Source organism: Octopus bimaculoides, chromosome 8 (genome assembly GCF_046866305.1).
Source record: "Octopus bimaculoides isolate indiv1 chromosome 8, ASM4686630v1, whole genome shotgun sequence".
Lineage (NCBI taxonomy): Eukaryota > Metazoa > Mollusca > Cephalopoda > Octopoda > Octopodidae > Octopus > Octopus bimaculoides.
In genome coordinates this window covers 93,120,022-93,130,444 of record NC_142935.1, presented here as the reverse complement: position 1 = coordinate 93,130,444, position 10,423 = coordinate 93,120,022, and the positions used below count along the sequence as shown (strand labels likewise).

At 35.1% G+C, this 10,423-nt stretch overlaps 1 long non-coding RNA gene across 1 annotated transcript in view; it reads left to right on the top strand.

Annotated features, from left to right (window-relative positions):
• Window positions 1-1,693, top strand: part of LOC128248526 (uncharacterized) — a 38,758-nt gene extending 37,065 nt beyond the window's left edge. Inside the window, exon 4 of the long non-coding RNA XR_016242949.1 lies at window positions 1-1,693. This exon is cut by the window's left edge and continues 132 nt beyond it. This is a non-coding gene — a long non-coding RNA (uncharacterized LOC128248526).
• The last annotated feature ends 8,730 nt before the right edge of the window (window positions 1,694-10,423 follow it).

Genomic DNA, 10,423 nt, shown 5'->3' with positions numbered 1-10,423 from the left:
AACAAACTAAAACGAAAGGGCGGACCTGAAAAATGTGTATGGTGTCAGCAACAGAAGACAAAAAGAACAGACTAGAAGAAAATCTTTATATCACATATTTCCAAAGAAAACGGGCAGAAATCAACAGGATTTCTCCTTGCAGTGAGAATCGGGAGCGAGAAGTATTTCGGATTGCTCAATTCAGTACGAAATATGAACGACAATTTTGCTTCTACTTGCGTTAAAAGAAAAAAAGTCACGGTCGTTATATTGCGGGAAATAGTTGAATGAGGAATGTGCTAACAGGAGAAAAGGCCTACTACAGTATGACCAAAGAGGAATATTTGACACTGAACAGGTGAAATTATATACATGAAGTCGCAGAAAGAAATTGGGCCATCAGGAATATTGCAGAGATGTAAAAACACACGTTCTAAAATGTCAGGTTCTAGTTACTCGCAGAGCTTTCAAGGCAGTACAGGGTTGGATGATCCATATTGACTGAATACACTTTATTCCTCAAAATCATAGAACAAAATTTGTTATTTCTACTACTTCCGTGGATCTGAGTGTTCACAAATTATATATATCACTAAGCAGCACTAAACAAGGAAGTTTGTTGCTGTTTTGGTGGTGGTGGTTATGGCTGATAATATAGTTGCTCATAATATTGCTGCATCTGATACTAAATTCATGCTACATACAGGAAAATTGGAGACATCAAAAGAAAAACATTAAACTGAAAACAATTATAAACATTAACTAAAAAAAAAAATCCGAAAATATTTTTTTAATAATTTATAATGTACGAAATAAAATTCAATCAATAAATTAAAATTGAAAGGACCCTACGATATATGAATAAAAATATTTTGAATATAATTGACATGACGTAAGGAAATGAGAAGACAAAAGAGAACGGAAAACTAAAATGGATGATAGAAAAAAATCCCAGCTCAGTAAACGAGAAACAAAGTAGGAACAAACAAATAAAAAATAAAAAAAGTATTTTAAAATTTATGGAAAAATAGGGGATAATTAATGAAGCATATTAATGTAATAAAAAAAGAATGGAATAGAGCTGCATACAGTAAAGGGTCGAGTGTGCAAGTATCTATTGGCAGATTTTTACCATGAAATTCACTTTATAATAGATGAGTTTTTGATATGGGTTCATTGTTATCTGATTTTTGTTTCAATATCTGCTTATGTTCTTTCCCTCTCTTTTCCATATGAAAGAATTTCCCCTCGTTTGCCATTCGCATCGCATTCATCCACGCAAGCAGATAAAGATACACACATATACACAACACACCGTATACGCTTACAAATACTTTAAACAGTTTCAATCATGTATTTGCAGCTTCACTAAGGCACCAGGTTCAGTGTTTTATCTTTTAGACAATCAATGCAATTCAGGAATTTACGGCAGTACCGCACTAATATTATTTTATTGGCTATTAAAGTTACCAATTTCACAACATACCACCATTATTTCAATGGAGAGTGTCATGTCAAATATATTAAGATTCACAGGGACACGGGATACGTACATGCATACATACACACACCGACAGACACACACATACAAATGTACGTATGTATACATGTATGTATGCATGTGCGTTTATTTCTGAATATGTATATCATATTATATTTATATATATATATTTATAAATAGATGTATATACACATATATCTATACATATGCAAATGTGTGTATATATATATATATATATATATATATATATATATATATATATATATATATATGATACATAGTCAAAGAGACAGACAGACAGATGTATTGATAGATATTGATATATTGAGAGAGTGGATAGGAAGATATGCATTATGTCGTCATTCCTGTCGTTAGTGGAAGTCAGAGCTGGAGAGAAAGAGGGAAATATTCAAGACATGAAGAACGGAATCCCATAGTTAAAAAGTGTGTTGCAGAGCATAGAAGACTTGAATTTTAAAATCATATATTACTGTAACTGGAATTGTGACGTTGCGTAAAAATGAGAGAGAGAGAGAGGGGGGGGGGAGGAATGTGAGTAGAGAAAAAAGAAGGGAGGAGTATCATAATACACCAAGGCCGAATGCATCAGGTCTTTAGTTGAAAGGAGAGGCGAAGAGCGAGAGAAAAACACGGTGGGAGAAAAGAGGGAGAGAGAAAAAGCGTGAGAGAAATGTTAATATATACTAAATTCAAATTACGACAAACGTAAACAAACAAACGAAGTCTGCTTTTAGAAGCGTTGAGATGTCTTTTAAAAAGTTAAAGAAGTGATTTTAAATTCTCAATCGCAGAATAATGCTAATAATATAGCCTGAACAGGATAAACTATCCCTATTTTGCAGAGAAAAGTGTAGGTGGCTAGCTGTGGACTCGAACTGACATCCCCGTCATTACATGTGACGATGCTTTGACCGATTAAGCTAAACACTCACTACAAATTCCCCTGCAAATTAAGATATATAAATCTCGCTTTATGAGACGCTCTCATATGTTAAAATCAATATACTATATGTTCCAGTTTAAAAATATGTACAAAACTCATCTATTATAATATATAGTATATGTTCTAGTTTAAAATAACTCATGGGTTCTCCTTCCAGCATGGCCTAATCGAGGAAATTAAGCAATGAAAAGAAATAAAAATAAAATAAGAATTATAAAATATTTGTTCAATAATTTATTTCATCGCCTGAGCAATTTGAGCAACTTTTGTAACTTCCGATTATGAGCAACTGTACAGGATTGCCTCTAATCTCCTCCTTTATCTTGGACAAGGACTAACGTTAAAAATATGTCATGTTATTATCCCGAATTACATTAAATATATTACATTCCCTCTGCAGCGAAGACTTACTAGATATCTTTGAGATGATATGTCTACTGATATATTGCACAAAACTATCATTTAGTTATGTTACATCACAAATCTGCATACATCAGAGTTACTTTTGATATAGTAAACTATAATAAGGTGTGAAATCTACTACCAGATCATTGTATATATTTACATTGTATATATCTTTATATCAATCCACTTTCTTAAATCTTCCACTTTATTTTACATATTGACATTGAAGTTAACCATATATCAATCACGATTATTCTTCTACAAAGCGAACTTTAACTCAATATTTTACGTAGTTTGTTTTGGCGTAATTTGCGTATGCTCCAAATACATTTGAGATATCAATGCAGTCTCAAGAGAATACTGTCTTAATTATCAGTCCACATTTTCATTGATAAAACGATTTTCTTAACTGGCACGTCATGCTAAATTTTGGAGAGATAAAAATGAAGGAGAAAGTGACTCGAAGAATTCTCCCAAAGAAGTTTTCCAATCACATATTTCGACTCACCAATTCACTCAAAGAAACACTTATTATCTGGTCAACAGAATAATTCTTACTTAGTGCAAGTGAATATGTTCTGTACCTCCACCGACAAATGGATGCGCTAAGCTCTTAGCTCTTCAGTCAAGGACACAATGAAATGAAGCTGCTAGCGGTGTTTTGAATACGAACGTCTGACCATCCTGTTAATTGTGTTTAACACTCTGTTGTTTTATATATTCTTATATACCACACTTGCCACAATTCGTGTCAGTGGCCATCTTTTAAAATATCTAAATAAAATGAAGAAGTTTCTGTTGAACATTGCAAACTTTAGACAATTTTTACTATTGCCTTGTATCGTAAATATACAGAAAAGTCTCTTTAAAGAAGGCAACTGATTAAATATCCTACCTTAGCAATAATGCAATTTATGGTTATTGTTCAGTAAAACTAAAATCTAAAGCTAACAGAATATATTACTAAACTAAAATCCGATCAAATGAAACAAAAATTATGTATCAGGGGATATGAGTTGATTTCAAGTTGTATGCCTATTCCGAACATATAAAGAAACTGAGATTTTCAGATAAGAAATTAAGAGGAGAAATAAAACATATCAGATGAGAAGAAACTATTTATTTGCATTTGACATTATTTATGTTCTTGGTAATACTAATAAAAATAATATACGAATATTCTATTTGCGAGACTCAAATTAAAATAGATTATTTTGTAATGCAGTACAGAGTAGCGGGTAGAATTACAGGGGCCATCGAGTTGATAGTCGCTGAATTCCCATTGGAGCACTTGAATTATTACATCACATATTGCATCAAATCAACTGTGCTGCATTGATTCCATAAAACATGCCACATAACTCACACTTACTCAACCTACGTAGTTCTGTAGGGGTGTGTTAGGTAGAGTCCACATTAGGTTGAATGCATTAAATCTAGTTAGTAAATTTCAGATCTTTGCATTTAGCGACCATAGTGCAGTAAAATACACCTAACTGCCATTATATGTTATGGGTAATTAAGGATCAGAACAATATAAAATCTGTTCGAGAACAAATTAGAGTATACTTTTTCGAAACTAGCTAGGTAGAGTTAACCATAATGAGGTTATTATTGAACATAGCTGAAAATAAATATTCTAAGTGAAAAGGTTTGCCCACACACACACACACGCACACACACACACACACACACACACACACACACACACACACACACACACACACACACACACACACACATGACGATACATATAATACTTACGCATAAAGACAACATTATATGTATAATATTATATATATAAGTATAATATACTATATATAAGTATATATGTATCTATATATGTATGTGCGTGTTCATGTGTGTCTGCGTATGTGACTGTCTTCAAGAACTTACATGTGTATATGAGTGAAATATACTTTAATTTTCCACATGCCCTGCCAATAGCTTCTCTCCACTTTGCCTTTTTCCCCTTCGTTACGAATGTAATCGACCCAAACATTTAAATACTGGTATTTTTTTGCGTATAATCCTACTCCCATATAAAGTATGATGGACTGTTGTCTTCTGGACCTCTTGGAGGCATTAATGTTTGGGAAATATTTTGTTGCATTCATTGGTTTAAAATGAATGTCTGTGACAATGGAATAACAGTGTTTTTGTAGTTTGCTCGCTCCTGAGGCTACGTGGCAGTCTTAGCTCAGAGAGAAGATGTAATATTCGTCTTGCATTTATTCAATTAAGGTCGCTGAAGATGTAAACAACGATAACAAAACAGAGATCGGCATGACACATGGGAAATAAACAACTATTATCTCAGCTAAAGCAACCACCAACACCAGCACCACCACCAACAACACTAGCACCATCATCACCAACATCAACAGCACCATTACCACCACGGCTAACATCCCACCGCCACCGCCACCCCCTATCTCCAGAAATACTACAGTGACTGAAACTAATCCGATCACAATTGCAACAAAACACAAACCCCCCGATTCTACTACATCTGCTATCACCAACACTGGCACTACCCCTCCTACAAAAATAAATATGTACAACGAACTCCAGTACCAATACCACCATCACCACCATCACCACCATCGCAACCACAGTGTCTATAAAATATTCAACGGCTCAACCACTGCTTCAACAGTAACCATTGACACTACTACAGCAAAAAACAACCACTGATACCACCACCACCACCACCACTACTAAAACAACAGCAATAACAATACCAATGTCATTTAAAGACCAGTGCAGTGACAACCACTCATTCCACCACTGCCGAGACTACAAGTTGCCACACCAATACTACTACAACATCCATCAGCAACACCACAACAGCTAAAATTATAACAGCTACAAACAGTAGCGCTACCACTATGACTATTACTAATAAGCAACTATAGCAGCCACTACCACCGCTACTACGGTCACAAACACTACTATTAGTAACAACTGCAACTACAGCAACGACCACTACCACCTTCGACGCTACCACTACCACTGATATTATTATGGCGACCTAAACAATCACCACCGACAACAGTGCTACCACCACCACCACCACCACCACCACCACCACCACCACAGTCACCACAGCAATACTACTACTACTACTACTACTACTACTACTACTACTACTACTACTACTACCGCCAGGACTACAGCAAAAACGATGACGAAACCACTACAAAGTTTACAATAAATACAACGATCAGTGTCACCATTGCTACCATCAAAATCACGTCTGCAGCATCGACATCCTCCAGCACCGCAATCAGCAGCATCAGCAACACCAGCACACCAGCACCACCATGGATATGGCTACAACCACCACCAGTACAACTATAGCTAAAACCACTTTCTGCACAACCAACACCGCCATTACCGTTCCCCCCCCCCCACAACGCGATTTATCAGAGATTTATAAAAGAACATCAAAAACATATGCTTACATCCAAATTTGATGTAAATTATATATCAGATGGCATTATTGCATACCATCCATCATTCCGGAATATTCTTAGGGGAAGAAAACAAAGCAAAAATACAAACTACAAAAAGATGGATAACTGAAGATATATGAAGAAATGTAATTAGTAGTGAGAAACGAAGATAACGAGATAGCAGATATCAGATATAAAGGTTCTGTGAATTCTGTACTACACATATATAACCTTAGTGTCCTTACGTTTCCACCCTAAACATGATGGATGTATCTGGAAAGATAAGAAAAGCAATAAAAGCGGCTCCTTATTATTTGTGAAATTCCATCATGATTGTTTACAAATAATTTTTGTTTTCTATACTTTTGTTTTATTTACAAAAGATGAAGGATCATTGCAGTATAATTTACCTTTATTTTCTGTTTTTATTTTCTACTTTATTATTCTATGATTACCAACAGAGCAAAGGTAAGCTTACTCGTTTGACATTCTCTATCGGCAAACTGGATATGGCTAGTTTCAGCAAAGTTTCTCAACAAAATGTCTTTGATATGGACGATGTTGTACAAAATATTTGTTATTTTCCTATGAATTTCAAAGAAAATTGTAACCAAGGAAACATAGATAAAGTGATAATGCTACGTAGAATTATCGATCTTAGAGTAAAAGTTACATATGACATCACTTGCCTACTGTTGCATCTGTGTTAACTACCAAATATGATCCACCATTTGTCTCTGCAAAAAGTAGTTATATAGACATGAAAATGCGATACATATCGACTAGTTGTATGGAAGTAACATAGTTAGGTACAGTTCACCAGAGCGTATTAAAAGTATAGTGAGGGCCAGTGAGCCAATTCAAAATACAATGGGCTGGAATTCCCTTTGCTGGAAGTAAATTCATTAATTATATTGTCAACAGAACTATAAATATATAATGGGCTTTCACGAAATACATAGATTTCACAAAATGCTTCATGTTATATTTGTATAAATGAGTGCAATAACGAAGAACAGTGACTACAATTATAAAGGTAGCTCCCTATTTCATCGATGCTTAAGCAAGGTGTATCTGAACCATAATTTATTGCCAGTAAATAAGTGCTGTGCGAACATACAATCCAAACACGCGGTTTTTAGTACGTGTTCGTCATATGGGATCATATCCAATAGTTTTAGACAGAAAAAATTATTATATGAGGCAGCTCGGATATCCTTTGGAAGTAGACGAAGGGAAAAGGATGATATTCACAGTGAAATGCCGCATATGTACGCCTATGCTAAATTGCAAGTTGGTAATTATTTCTAAATGGTTAGAGTTCTAGAGATTAATTACTGTGTTTTATATTTTGTGGGTGATAGTAAGAGATATTATACCGACTAAGAAAAGGTGCTTCGACGTGTTTTGGGGTTGGCTTTGATTTATACGGTGTTAAATTAGCGTACTATGAGCATCAAGGGCAATTGTAGTTACAATAGACAAATGATATGCTAGTTTCTGAGCGCTAGCGCGATTTTTCCATTTACTGCTTTTAGTCAGAAGATAAGACAAAATCGTGGTGCAGATTATCTGAGTCACTGATTAAGCCTGTCACTCAAGAATTCAAGGATTACATAGCCTAAGCAAATTCCTCAAACCGTTTCGACTGGACGCTCTACTACCTCACTATTCTGGCTTGACCTAGACTAGTACTTTAATTTTATTAACACCGGAAAGTAGGTAAAACGATAAAGTTAATCTCGACCAGATTTGAACTCAGGATGCTGCGAGCTAGTATAAATACCACAAGACATGTCATCTCGACGCTCGACTATTTTGCCATCCTGGTTGGCCTGGTGCTTTATTCTATCACTACTGAAATGAGGGGAAATCAAGCAATGAGATCTGAACTGAGTTCACAAGGCTTCATAATGAATATCGCAAAAACATCGTATTTTATTATTTCGTGGCTCTGCTTCCAATTCTGCATTCGTTAAGTGTTGGCACGTGGAACCTTCCTAATTAGTGGGTTGCTTTCTATTACATGCGCTCTAAGAAGTTTCTCTGCGCACCAAAAGGAATTTTCAAGATCTGGGAGCTATTTTCCATCTTGTGTCTCAGTAGATCTCTGCAGAGAGTCAATTATTGTTCACAATGAAGTATTTGTGGCTTGAAAGATGGCGTCTATTGATTGGGACGTGATTGTTTGCTATATTGTGGATATGAAAGACTGAAAGACACCCTCAGTATTTATGAGACTTAGTATTGTAGCGACATAGGTTGATTGGCCTCTGATAAGCGTGAGCCACTAAATTATTTCTTTGCTAATTGTAGAGACTATATATTTATGATGTTGAAGGAATCAATATTGTCTAAGCTAAATGTACTAGACATCTACGCGCGAAAGGTTAGAATACAGCGACGAGTGCTACCAAACATGTGCATTATTGTTTATGATTGGAAGTGGGATACTTATGTATAGAAGGAAGATATTGACATGCGTCTGAGTTGAAGGGGAGTGGATCAAAGCCCCAGCAGCGTCCGTGAATTAAACATGAAGTAACAGAGAAGTGGTATGAGCATGTACCAAGTAAAGTTATGTACGAGGATGGAAAAGTAACGATACTCTGGGACAATGGTCGGATATTGTCATATTGAATAAGTAAGACAAATACAGCCAGATCATTGATGTAGCCATACCAAATGACATGAATGTTGTGAGTAAAGAGATTGAAAAAACACCAAGTCCTCCGAATTGAAAGTGGAAATGGTATGACTGTATGGAATGCGAGAAGGTAATGTAAAAGTCAAACCAGTGGTGATCGGAGCATTGGGCTCAATCCCATTGAAACTTCAAGATTTCTTAAGGCAACTAGAAATACCATGCAAGATTGATGTCTTGCATAAAGCAGCCTTATTGGGCACAGCGCACATCATAAGGAAAATATTATCTGTCTGAAATCCTTGTTGTGACTTGACAAACGACTAAAGAATCCGGTGCGTAATGCCTACACTGTGTTACACAGAAATAATAATAATAATAATAATAATAATAATAATAATAATAATAATAATAATAATAATAATAATAATAATAATAATAATAAATGTCCTGATCCAGCACTAGGTTGTGGATCTCATGGCTTCTGTTCGTAACTGATATGAAAGTGTTATCATGTACGTTGTTTTGCCATTGTATAAATGATGGACTACAGCAAATATTCTGCTCAATACCACAGATTTGCTTGTCAGTTGTTTGACCGTAACCAGTTGAGCATGTTGAGCATGTACCTTAGTGGCTGACGATATGTGCATCCCTGGGCACGAGAAGAAGTAGTGAGGGATGGGGGGCATTATTACTATGTGTTGAGAGGAATTCTTTGAGTTTTGGATAATTCACCTCTGAAAACATCGGTGTTTCATGTATATATATATATATATTTATATATGGACATACATACATATGTACATACATACATACACACATAAATATATATATATATATATATATATATATATATATATATATATATATATATATATATATATATATATATATATATATGTATATACATATATGTGTGCTCATGTATGCGTGTGTATATTCATATATACCCGTATGCTCGCACTCACATGCGTATAAGCCTATATTTTATATCTAACAAAGTGCATGTCTGCCCTTGTGTGGTTATATATTTGCTCGATTGTGTGTGTAGTCGTGACATAAGCCAAGGATTATAATGGAATGTGTTGAAATGTTTAAAAAAAGCCGCACGCGCACTCGCATATTGCTAAGTACATACATCCGTACAATTATACGTTTGCATATATTGATGAATGTGTATGATTACTGTACATGAGTGTATGTATATTTGAATTAGCCCATATGCACTTCGTTAAAATTCAATTTCTCGTAGTTCCGAACTATATTGATTTATTACCGAAGCAAGATAATGAAGATAACTAAAGATCAGAAATTGAATTAGATTTTATATAGTCTAAATTTGGCACTTGACACCATCTCTCGTATTCTTCTGGACATTTGGTCACGGTTCAATACCTGACAGTTCCACTTAGCTTGCTACAATAACGGTATACAATGCAGCTCTGACGTAGAAGTGAATACAGCAAGAT